Source organism: Salvelinus sp. IW2-2015, unplaced genomic scaffold (genome assembly GCF_002910315.2).
Source record: "Salvelinus sp. IW2-2015 unplaced genomic scaffold, ASM291031v2 Un_scaffold1593, whole genome shotgun sequence".
In the NCBI taxonomy this organism is placed as follows: domain Eukaryota; kingdom Metazoa; phylum Chordata; class Actinopteri; order Salmoniformes; family Salmonidae; genus Salvelinus; species Salvelinus sp. IW2-2015.
Window position 1 is genome coordinate 132,289 of NW_019943016.1, and position 12,758 is coordinate 145,046.

Consider the following 12,758-nt stretch of genomic DNA (forward strand, 5'->3'; position numbering starts at 1 on the left):
TCTTTAGATAGTTGAGTATCTGGAGCGTCAGCATTTGTGGGCTCGATTACAGGCTCAAAATGGCCAGAAACGAAGTCCTTTCTTCTGAAACTCTTCAGTCTATTCTTGTTCTGAGAAATGAAGGCTATTCCATGTGAGAAATTGCCAAGAATGAAGATCTCGTCACATGATGCATACTCCCTTCACAGAACAGCGCAAACTGGTTCTAACCAGAATAGAAAGAGGAGTGGGAAGCCCCGGTGCACAACTGACCAAGAGGACAAGTACATTAGAGTGCCTAGTTTGAGAAACGGACGCCTCATAGTATTCAACAGGCGCTTCATTAAATAGTACCCGCAAACCACCAGTCTCAACGTCACAGTGAAGAGGCGACTCCGGGATGCTAGCCTTCTAGGCAGAGTTCCCTGTCCAGTGTCGGTGTTCTTTTGCCCATCTTTATTTTTATTGGCCAGTCTGAGAGATGTTTTTTTCTTTGCAACTCTGCCTAGAAGGCCAGCATCGCAGAGTCGCCTCTTCACTACAATGTAGAAAATAGTCAAAATAAAGAAAACCCTTGAATGAGTAGTTGTGTCCACTTTTGACTGGTACTGTAAGTATTTTAAAATTGTTTTGGATATTTATAGGAAGTTATTTGAAAATACTTTTAAARACTTCAAATAGAGGTAGCTGATTTGGCCACATTCTTTTTATGATTTAGTTAAGACGGGTCTCGCTGATAGTTTTGCCATTTAGAATTGTGTACATGTAATTCATGGGTTCAAGTAGTAGGTCTATTTGAAATCTCTCTTTAGCTGTTCTATCCTTAAAGTTAAGCTCATATTGAATAGGAATGAAGAGCATCAACATCTGACACGGCTCACAGGGATAGCTAGGCTTGGCCTTTACACTACTGGTTCTCTGAACTAGTGTCATCYGCCCTTACTCATGTAACATGCTACTGTACATAGCTCAGATATATCATATGCCTGACAGTATACTGTTACTCTATACGTACACGAGTGCGATGTGTGTGTGTGTGGTACTACTACAAATGGTTAATTATTCCTAACTTATTTTGTTGTCCGACTGGATTTATAGTAAACACATTATCCATACTCAAGTTTAACATTTATCAGATTATGTAGCCTCTTGAGACATACACTTACTAACATGCWGAGACATACTGAAATACACTTACTAACATGCTGAGACATACTGAAATACAGTTGAAGTCAGAAGTTTACATACACTTAGGTTGGAGTCATTTTAAAACTCATTTTTCAACCACTCCACAAATTTCTTGTTAACAAACTATAGTTTTGGCAAGTCGGTRAGGACATCTACTTTGTGCATGACGCAAGTAATTTTTCCAACAATTGTTTACAGACAGATTATTTCAGCTTGGAGAATCCAGAAAATTATGTCATGGCATTAGAAGCTTCTGATAGGCTAATTGACATCATTTGAGTCAATTGGAAGTGTACCTGTGGATGTATTTCAAGGCCTACCTTCAAACTCASTGCCTCATTGCTTGACATCATGGGAAAATCAAAAATCTAAATTGTAGACCTCCACAAGCTCTGGTTCATCCTTGGGAGCATTTCCAAACGCCTGAAGGTATCACATTCATCTGTACAAACAATGGTACGCAAGTATAAACACCATGGGACCATGCAGCCGTCATACCGCTCAGGAAGGAGACGCGTTCTGTCTCCTAGAGATGAACGTACTTTGGTGCAAAAAGTCAGGAATTGAGTTTAAATGTATTTGGCTAAGGTGTATGTAAACTTCAACTGTACACTTACTAACATGCTGAGACCAACTGTAATTAAGTGTATTTCAGTGTAAGTCGGAAGTTTACATACACCTTAGCCAAATACATTTAAACTCAGTTTTTCACAATTCCTGACATTTAATCACAGTAAAAATTCCTGTCTTATGTCAGTTAGGATCACCACTTTTTTTTATAATGTGAAATGTCATAATAATAGCAGAGAGAATGATTTATTTCACCTTTTATTTCTTTCATCAACTCCCAGTGGGTCAGACGTTTACATGCACTCAATTATATTTTGGTGGCATTGCCTTTAAATTGTTTACTTGGGTCAAACGTTTCAGGTAGCCTTCCACAAGCTTCCACAATACGTTGGGTGAATTTTGGCCCATTCCTCCTGATAGAGCTCGTGTAACTGAGTCAGGTTTGTAGGCCTCTTTGCTCTCACACGCTTTTTCAGTTTTGCCCACAATTTTTCTATGGGATTGAGGTCAGGGCTTTGTGATGGCCACTCCAATACCTTGACTTTGTTGTCCTTAAGCCATTTTGCCTCAACTTTGGAGGTGTGATTGGGGTCATTGTCCATTTGGAAGACCAATTTGCAACTAAGCTTTAACTTCCTGACTGATGTCTTGAGATGTTGCTTCAATATATCCACATCATTTTGTTCCGCATGATGCCATCTATTTTGTGAAGTGCACCAGTCCCTCCTGCAGCAAAGCACCCCCACAACATGATGCTGCCACCCCTGTGCTTCCAGGTTGGAGGGTGTTCTTTGGCTTGCAAGCATCCCCCTTTTTCCTCCAAACATAACGATGGTCATTATGGCCAACAGTTCTAGTTTTGTTTCATCAGACCAGAGGACATTTCTCCCAAAAGTACAATCTTTGTCCCCATGTGCAGTTGCAAACCGTAGTCTGGTTTTTCTATGGCGGTTTTGGATCTGGGGCTTCTTCCTTGCTGAGCTGCCTTTCAGGTTATGTCGATATAGGACTCGTTTTACTGTGGATATAGATACTTTTGTACCTGTTTCCTCCAGCATCTTCACAAGGTCCTTTGCTGTTGTTCTGGGATTGATTTGCACTTTTGATTTCCATTTTCTGGAATTTTCCAAGCTGTATAAAGGCACAGTCAAGTTAGTGTATGTAAACTTCTGACCCACTGGAATTGTGATTAAGTGAAATAATTGTTGGAAAATTACTTGTCACGCACAAAGTAAATATCCTAACCGACTTGCCAAAACTATAGTTTGTTTGACTGGTTTGTGGAGTGGTTGAAAAATMAGTTTTAATGTCTCCAACCTTATTGTATGTAAACTTCCGACTTCAACTGTACATGCTGAAACCAGAGACATAATATACCAGTTGAACATATTCTGATTTGTGTTTTTCCAAGAACCACAAAACCCAGTGCTAATAGATTRACTACTCTCCATTTCCTCATTCTCCTCCCTACTCCTCCAGATATCCAGGAGTTTTATGAAGTGACCTTACAGGAAGGCCAGACATCTGTCGAGCCAGTCAAGCCTGCAGAGCCCCCCGCTCCCCCTGTCACCCTGTGGGACTTCTCCAGCCTTCCCTCCCCCTCTACCGCTGTCACATCTGACACCCTGCCCAGCAGCCTTACGTCCAGCATAGAGGTAAGCATACTTTATAGCACTGTGATAAGTACTTATAAGCACCTTGTCTGGTATAAGCTCTGTTTTTATTGTTCAAATCTGGCAACCCACTCCACTAGAACGAATGTGGTATAATGCCAGACTGCTGCTCACTGTTCCTATAGGCTTGCTGTGGCAACTGGCAACCCGCTCACTGTTCCCATGCTCTATGTTTCTGGCTGTGTGCCCAGTCACCATACCTTGCACTTTGCGTGTTTAGGCTTAGGTTTTAGTCTTGAGTGTGTGTGTGTGTGTGTGTGTGTGTGTGAGAGAAAATGCTGATCCTCCTGTATAATTAATGTACACCACAGTAGTGTGGCTTCAGTACTTCTGCCTGTCTTTGAGATGAGATGATGTGGAGCAAACGCCCCTCCTGGTCCTCTGCCCCATCCTGGTCCTCTGCCCCATCCTGGTCCTCTGCCCCATCCTGGTCCTCTGCCCCATCCTGGTTCTCTCCCCATCCTGGTTCTCTGCCCCATCCTGGTCCTCTGCCCCATCCTGGTCCTCTGCCCCATCCTGGTCCTCTGCCCCATCCTGGTCCTCTGCCCCATCCTGGTCCTCTGCCCCATCCTGGTCCTCCGTCTACTACACCCATACTGTGGTTCTACCATGGAAATTGAATCCATAGAAAAGGCTTTGGAACCTCTCACCCTGGAAATGTGACTGGCAAACTCATGGATARACTCACAATGGCTGCCTGTCCACTAGGCCTGACCGCGTTTAGTCGACTGGTGGATTGTTTAATCATAGGCTGTTGATTGACAGCGTTTAATTTTTTTTATCAAGCGGCCGCAAGTATTATATATATAATTTTTTTTATGGCACATGAGACCGCTGTCTGATTCCCGCTTGTCTGAGTGGACTAATCCGTTGCGGCYGTGGGGATGGTACAGTCCATCACGCTAAGACAGGCTTCGGCAACGTAAGGCACGCACGCGCCCACTCCACTAGATCAAGGTATTTGCCTTGGCATGCCAATTTTTTWAAATAAAAATAAGTGAAATTGCATTTGTTTTCGATACATGGCTACTGCTTTGGACTGTGAGAGTATTCCTCAGCCTACAGTATGTGAAGAATAATGCGTCTCGMGTATAATTTGAAATGTTGATTCAAGAAGGAAGAGTGTGGCTAAAATGCCCAAGGCACATCTCTCTCCTGCCAATTCGTGCCCATTCATTATTTCATGGTTTTAATTGTGTGACTTGTTTGTTCTTTGATTGTTAGGGTCTATCACTTCCCCATTACTTATATCAGCAGTAGTATGTTTACCGTTCATTCCCATAATTTCTAATCTACACTGTTTGTTTGGTTACTTTAATTTCTGTTAATACATTCAATATATCATTATTACAATTGTTTACCGTTGTCATTGTCCGAGTGGACACTTTGTTTGAGCTCACTCTGCTACATTTGTGAGGATCAAGTTTTTGGTTTATTACATTTTACGAGTTTTTGTCAATTTATTAATTGTCTGATAGTCTTTCTGATTGTCTCACCACCACTAATGAGCTGGTTCATACATGAATACAATATTCATACATGAATATGTATGAACTTTCCAATTTGTAAGTCGCTCTGGATAAGAGCGTCTGCTAAATGACTTAAATGTAAATGAGCTGTGAAGCTTCTCAGAGTAATTTTTTATTCACCTCAAACCGCAAGTAAACAAAGTGTGTTTTTACAGCCATTGAGAATCACAATAGTTCCTCAATGTATCTGAAAAATCTTTCCAGCTTTTCTCCCTTTCGATAACCACCGAGCCTCGGCGAGCAAAATGTAATGCTCTGATCCAGTGGAAACGTCATAAAATACCTGATTACTTCTTATCCCTTGCGCAAATAAAGCTGTGTCTGTCAGGAGCTCACTGGTGCTGGAAACCAAAAACTGAGGGCCCAGAATAATTAATACAATGTTGCAAGTTTGCTAGTGTGAGCTGTGGGCTGGACCCAGTTGATAGTTGACTTGATACAATGTTGCAAGTTCATTGCAGACAGGCGGAGTAGAAAGAGGAATGGAATTAGAGGAACAAGACAAACAAACCTCCATGTGTKGCTAATGTGATTTGTAGGATATTTATTTTTATCAGTATTTTTTTTTTCTACCTGCAATGTTTTTATTTATTGGCTTTATGTAGGCTATTTTTACTTAGTTGGCAATAGAACATAAATAAGTTATTATAATTTAAATTAAGCTGTTCCACTAAAATATGCATATGAAAATCATAACTGGCATGCAGATCGGTAGAAATAGTAAGGTAAATTGGCACTCCACATGAAAACGGTTGTCGACCCCTGGTGTAGCCTATTACAGGCTACTTCAGGAGCATAATGGCAGAATCTGTGAAGAGGAGGGTTGGGTCGGGAACAGAAAAAAAAAGAAAAAAGCGAGAGAAAAAATTCACCCTTCTGGTTATCTAGATTTCTGGCTCCCTCTTGAGTACCTTAATTATTATTTCAAACGGTGTGCTTAAAGCATCAGACAAGCTCAGTGCATATAGTTGATTTTATTAAACCGCGTATCTTTATATGGAAAAATGCATGTTTTTAAAAATGTCAACCAATTGATTGGTTGAAAGAACAGACAATTCTCYGTCGACCAAGAGATGACATCATTGACTTGAAAAGGGAGGCCTGTTCTATGGATTCTATTTCTATGGTTTCTACCATACAGCGGCTATGCATTCCTGTCCTGTCTCTGTATGTCTCTCTGTCAATCTTACCAAACTATCTGTGAAAGAGACATAGGACGCTTCCTCCTGAGAGGTGTCCTGTCCTCCCGTCATCTCATCTTGAATTCTCAGGAAGTGTTACCTTTTTCCTTAACAATGAAAACATTTTATATTGAGAGAGAGAGAGCGATAAAATGGGGTTATAGCCATAGATATAGCACCCTGATATTATACTCTGTGGTTATATCTGTTCATCTTTGTGTGGCATCACAATAGTTAGGCACAACTATTAGGCCGCTTGGAAGAAATGTCAATGTGTGTTCATGCCTGATATCAACCAGTCAGTTTGATCTGTTGTTGCTGCTTTCTATTCATTGATATTTCATTTTAACAATATGTGCTGAAGCCTTCAAGGTACTGAGTCTGAAAGTGATTTGCAGTCARCACCCATGTCAGCTTGGTAATAATCCATATTCTCATATTTTGATATTGCAATGGGGTTATCCCTGTTTAGTTGTTCAAGCAGTTGGTAATATATTTCTCTAAGACCTTTTTTTTAGTTAAAGTTTTTAAGCTACGTTTTAAAGGATAACTTTTCATGGCAACGTCTTTGTTGAAATGAATTGATTGTCTCTCTCTCCCCTCCTCCCTGTCAATAACCTGGCCTTGGTAGGACTCTCCCCTCCTAACAGAAATACTCCTTGTGCTAGGAACATCTTTTTCTGCCGAGTTCAGGCACGTGAGTACTCTGTTTAGACGAGGTGTGTTCTGTTCTGTCATTCCATGCCTATCTACAGTGCATTCAGAAACTACTCAGACCCCTTTCCTTTTCCCACATCCACAGCATTATTCTAAAATTGAATAAATGGTAAACAATTCCACATCACACTACATACAATACCCCATAATGACAAAGCAAAAAACACCAGTTTTTTATGTTTGCAAATTTATTAAAATAACAAAACAGATATACCTTTTTTACGTATGTATTCAGACCCTTTGCWACGAGACTCGGAATTGATCTCAGGCGCATCCTGTTTCCATTGATCATCCTTGAGATGTTTCTACAACTTGATTGGAGTCCACCTGTGGTAAATMCAATTGATTGGACATGATTTGGAAAGGCACACACCTGTCTATATGTCCCACAGTTGACAGTGCACATCAGAGCAAAAACCAAGCCATGAGGTGGAAGGAATTGTCTGTAGAGCTCCGAGACAGAATCGTGTCGAGGCACAGATCTGGGGAAGGGTACCAAAACATTTCTGCAGCATTGAAGGTCCCCAAGAACACAGTGGCCTCCATCATTCTTAAATGGAAGAAGTTTGGAACCACCAAGACTCTTCCTAGAGCTGGCTGCCAGGCAAAACTGAGAAATCGGGGGAGAAGGGCCTTGATCAGGGAGGTGACCAAGAACCCGATGGTCACTCTGACAGAGCTCCAGAGTTCCTCTGTGGAGAAGGGAGAACCTTCCAGAAGGACACCCATCTCTGCAGCACTCCACCAATCAGGCCTTTATGGTAGAGTGGCCAGGCGGAAGCCACTCCTCAGTAAAATGCACATCACAGCCTGCTATGAGTTTGCCAAGAAGCACCCAAAATTCTCAGGTCTGATGAAACCAAGATTGAACTCTTTGGCCTGAATGCCAAGCGTCACATCTGAAGGAAACATCTGGAGGAAACCTGACACCATCCCTATGGTGGAGCATAGTGGTGGAAGCATCATGCTGTGGGGATGTTGTTCAGAGGAGGGCACTGGGAGACTAGTCYGGATCGAGGCAAAGATGAACAGAACAAAGTATAGAGAGATCCTTGATGAAAACCTGCTCCAGAYCACTCAGGACCTCAGACTGGGGTGAAGGTTTTCATTCCAGGACAATGACCCTAAGCATACAGCCAAGACAATGCAGGAGTGGCTTCGGGACAAGTCTCTGAATGTCCTTGTACCCGATCGAACATCTCTYGAGAGACTTGAAAATAGCTGTTCAGCAACGCTCCCCATCCGACCTGACAGAGCTTGAGAGGAGCAGCAGAGAAGAATGGGAGAAACTCCCCAAATACTGGTGTGCCAAGCAAAGACTTAAGGCTGTAATCACTGCCAACGGTACAGCGATTACTGAGTAAAGGGTCCTAATAATATTGTAAAAGTTATATTTAAGTTATTTTTTCTTATTACAAAAATGTATAAAAACCTGTTTTTGCTTTGTCATTATGGGGTATTGTGTGTAGATTGATGAGAGGGGAAAAACGAATACATTTTATAATAAGGCTGTAATGTAAGGAAAAAGTCAAGGGGTCTGAATACTTTCCGACCTCACTGTATCTGCCTCATGGCATGATGTCATCCAGTCACTCACTGGGCTCTGATTTCATGTAGATTCCATATACGCCTGGTACCATTTCACTCCTGGTCTCGGTCCCCGAAATGTCATTGCCCCATTCGTCCACTCTTACCTAGGCCTACACCAGACTTGGTGCCTCTGATAACTGGACATCTTTTTAATTGTCATTACTTAGCACATCTCTTACTTGTAGTTAAGAAGGGGTCGCCACACTTGCTGCAAATGAGTTCTGCTCCGAGGCAAATCTGTGCTTTTCTATCATCTATCAGTGTTAGTCAGATTTTTGTCCCCGTTTTCTTTCTGTGGCTGTTGTGTTAGCGTTGCTAGTGAGGGAGAGTGGAGGGAGCCAGTGAGGAGTCTGTCCACTCTGGGCTGTGCCTTTAGGGAAGTCATTTGACGGCTTCATGCTCCACAGAACACCATCTGAGAATCCAGACTGTTGGAATATTCATGTGCTAGACCTCCCTGAAGGTCACTGGGTCTCTAATGTTTACCTGCTGACATCCTCTGTTTTTATTTTAATATTGAGGTCTGGGCGCTTTCCATACGTTTAGTTGATAGATGACGTTTATATATAGAGAATATTATGTTTTACAGAATATTACATCTCAAATGTTTCTATATTTCAAATGTGTGATTTGAGTGAGTTTCATTGTAATCGATTTAATTGAGGGGTGATTTTTCTTCCAACCAGACAGGTTGTTAAAGCTGCCCCGTTACGACGAAAGCATTCCTTGATTAGCACAGTTTTAGACCAGAAGCAGCCTAGAGAGTTTTCATCTAAATAATGAGACTGTAGGGGTTAAGAATACACCAGCGCCCTACACATCATCCTACACTACTGTGGGGTTCTGTAGCCCACATGGCTCTGACTACCCGCGCTGAAATGATGTGCGGGTGGGAGCGCAATGCTCCTGTGAGCGTGCCAGCCTATCGTGCGCGTCGGTAGCTACTTGAGCTGCTATTATCGGTGGAAGCGAATGGAGCATCCTTTTTTTTTTTATTCACTCATGCCCGCCCCTCCGTTAACCTGCGAAACAAAGGATGCTGACCTCACCATGGAAGGACTTTGACTCACCGAGGCGGTGTGCTGTGCTGTGCTGACTACACGCTGTAGTTGTGTGGTCATAAGGACCTTGTATCGTTATGAGATGCTGAGCGGTCCGGGGCTGCTGCAGTGTTCGGGAGAATGGACTGCCTYTGCATTGTTACCACCAAGGTAAGCAAGCTGGAGTTGCATGTCTGGTAGTTGACCAGATGCGCACAGAGAGAGAGCGCATCGTTGATTTTAAGTAGTGGATATTTTTTTTCTCCAGTTGGCATGCTTCATAATAAATGTATTAACCATCACAAACCAGCTTAATCTGATTTGTCACAGCTTGAGTACATTTTAGATTTATACATAAATACACAGGTGCTCAATTAGCCTAATGACATGTTTATTGTAGGTAACAGGACTGGCAGTTAATCTGAGACCTATTTACTGTAGGCTACTTACCAGGGTTTTCAAAGGATTTTTGTTTGCTTTAACACAGTCAGTAATACTGCATAACATCAACAGCGTCTGCTTGAAAGTTATTGGACTTTGAATGATTTCATTAGAGGATTGTCATGATGCTGATTAGTCAGAGTAGCCTATCTGAGGGGAGATTATTCAAATGATTTGTTTGATAAAAGTTAGGAATTAATAATAATAATTCCCAGATAGATGGCATGAAAAAGGGTATTTGGTGAATAGTCCCCACTGGGTTGCTTTGCCAAGGTCATTTTAAACAGATCTACATATCTCATACAGTTTATTTTAGAGAATTGGTTTGTCACAGAGATATACTGCACATGCGTACATGCATTTAATCTAGTCTKTTCAGTGCCTACTGTTTGCTGTCTGTCCCCCATCCCGAGGTGGCGACCTCCTCCCCCTACCTTCACCCCTTCCTTCCTATGTTACGGTACCCCACATTTACTGTTATTTCTACATCAGATCAATGTTTGTAGCGCTCGCCTCTGAGTGAGGCTGATATTGGGTTGGTGGCTCAGCAGTCCCTTCAAAGGTCTGGGTGGTCCCAGGGTGTGTATGAATACTTTATTAGACTGGCTAGCAGCGGGGGCCATCTCCTCCCCAGCACTCGTAAGTCTTCCCCAGCCCTGCTCTGCCCTGCATGAGTAAGGTCAGCCAGGCCCACAACCACTAAGGCCCTGTGGCCCTGTGGCCCAGTTCAACCGGATCAGAAATAACTTTTTTCTAAATCACTTCATACATGGTTACTAGAACAGGAATATGGTCGGCAGTGTCAGCCGCTGATTAGGCGAGTACCCCGGGGTATTCAGCATGACAGAAATGTTATGGCAGGTTTTCAAGCTACCGGTTGTTTCTTTGGGAACATACTGTATATAAAGTGGTCTGTGCATMTSAACAACAGCCTAAATACACCTGTTACACTTTTTGCATGTAAAAAATGTAATCACCACTGCTGGACACGATGACACTGTTTTGAACAGGTTACCAACTTTTTTAAGAGCAGCCAGCTCACGAGCGAGTGCACCGGTGACAAGCACAGGGAGAACAAAACAATCACAGATGCGACAAGTGGAAACACATGATCTTACTGTGGATAGRGAGCATAATGCCACAAAGCATGAGGATCTACCCAGTTAACTTTCATTCTGAAATAACTTAATATTTCAGCGTTTGAGATATGAGATCAGAGAGAGAATTGAAATCTGGATGCGAGCTAGCAAGCTACCGCTAGCTAGCTAGCTGCTAATCAAAGAAAAACAAACAAAAAAAATCAACCAAACAATTTGTTGTTTGTATAAAAAAAATATACTGTAGCTGGCTAATTTAATGTGATTGTGCTTTGTGATACACCCATTTCTTTTGTCCACACATGTCTTCCATTCCACTAGATAAAAATCTGATGAACGGCAGGGGAAACAAAATACAGTGTTGCAAATTGGGCAGCCACTGAGCCATGTTTTTTCCCCCGTCCTACCAGGTCTGTGAGAAGGTTCTAGGTAGTGTATCACTCTGTCCTTCGACTGTTGTTGGATGTTRGGTTTATTAGTTCCCAGGCTCCCAATGACACTTAAGATTATTTATTTACAATTTAATTACGCTTTGCTCTTGAGCGCCATCTGTTGACMACCTGAGAACAGATACAGAAGACCTGGACACTCATTTCAGCGGCCGAAGATGGTCCATTGACTTTGTGCCGTAACCTGAAACTCTTACATTTCACCCCCCTCCCATAGCAAACAATGTAGAAGCTGTCAGTGCAATCGAACCACTGGGTCGGTAGGCCAGGGCCTGCTGCTGGCAGAGTAGTAGGTAACTGGACGTCTTGTTTTAACTATATATATATTTGAAAGAGTAAAATGTACACACATTTACTGCATGTTTTGTGAGTATTTTAAACATAATCCCTGAATTGTGTGTGCCATATACATACAATACATACATACATACATACATACATACATACATACATACATACATACATACATACATACATACAGTTGAAGTCTGGAGTTTACATACTCAGTTTTTCACAATTCCTGACATTTAATCCAAGTAAAAATTCCCTGTTTTAGGTCAGTTAGGATCACCACTTTATTGTAAGAATGTGAAATGTCAGAATGAAGTAGAGAGAATGATTTATTTCAGCTTTTATTTCTTTTATCACATTCCCAGTGGGTCAGAAGTTTGCATACACTCAATTAATACTTGGTAGCATTGCCTTAAATTGTTTAACTTGGGTCAAACGTTTCAGGTAGCCTTCCACAAGCTTCCCACAATAAGTTGGGTGAATTTTGGCCCATTCCTCCTGACAGCTGGTGTACTGAGTCAGGTTTGTAGGCCTCTTTGTTCTCACACGCTTTTTCAGTTCCGCCCACAAATTTTCTATAGGATTGAGGTCAGGGCTTTGTGATGGCCACTCCAATACCTTGACTTTGTTGTCCTTATGCCATTTTGCCTCAACTTTGGAGTGTGCTTGGGTCATTGTCCATTTGGAAGACCATTTGCGACCAAGCTTTAACTTCCTGACTGATGTCCTGAGATGTTGCTTCAATATATCCACATAATTTTGTTTCCTCATGATGCCATCTATTTTGTGAAGTGCACCAGTCCCTCCTGCAGCAAAGCACCCCACAACATGATGCTGCCACCCCGTGCTTCATGGTTGGGATGTGTGTTCTTTGGCTTGCAAGCCTCCCCCTTTTTCCTCCAAACATAACGATGGTCATTATGGCCAAACAGTTCTAGTTTTGTTTCATCAGACCAGAGGACATTTCTCCAAAAGTACAATCTTTGTCCCCATGTGCAGTTGCAAACCGCAGT

General features: G+C 42.1%; 1 non-coding gene across 1 annotated transcript in view; it reads left to right on the forward strand.

Annotated features, from left to right (window-relative positions):
- Positions 1-3,562, forward strand: part of LOC112071349 (uncharacterized) — a 24,518-nt gene extending 20,956 nt beyond the window's left edge. Inside the window, exon 3 of the transcript XR_011475845.1 lies at positions 3,217-3,562. This is a non-coding gene — a transcript (uncharacterized protein). The remainder of the gene's footprint in view (positions 1-3,216) is intronic.
- The last annotated feature ends 9,196 nt before the right edge of the window (positions 3,563-12,758 follow it).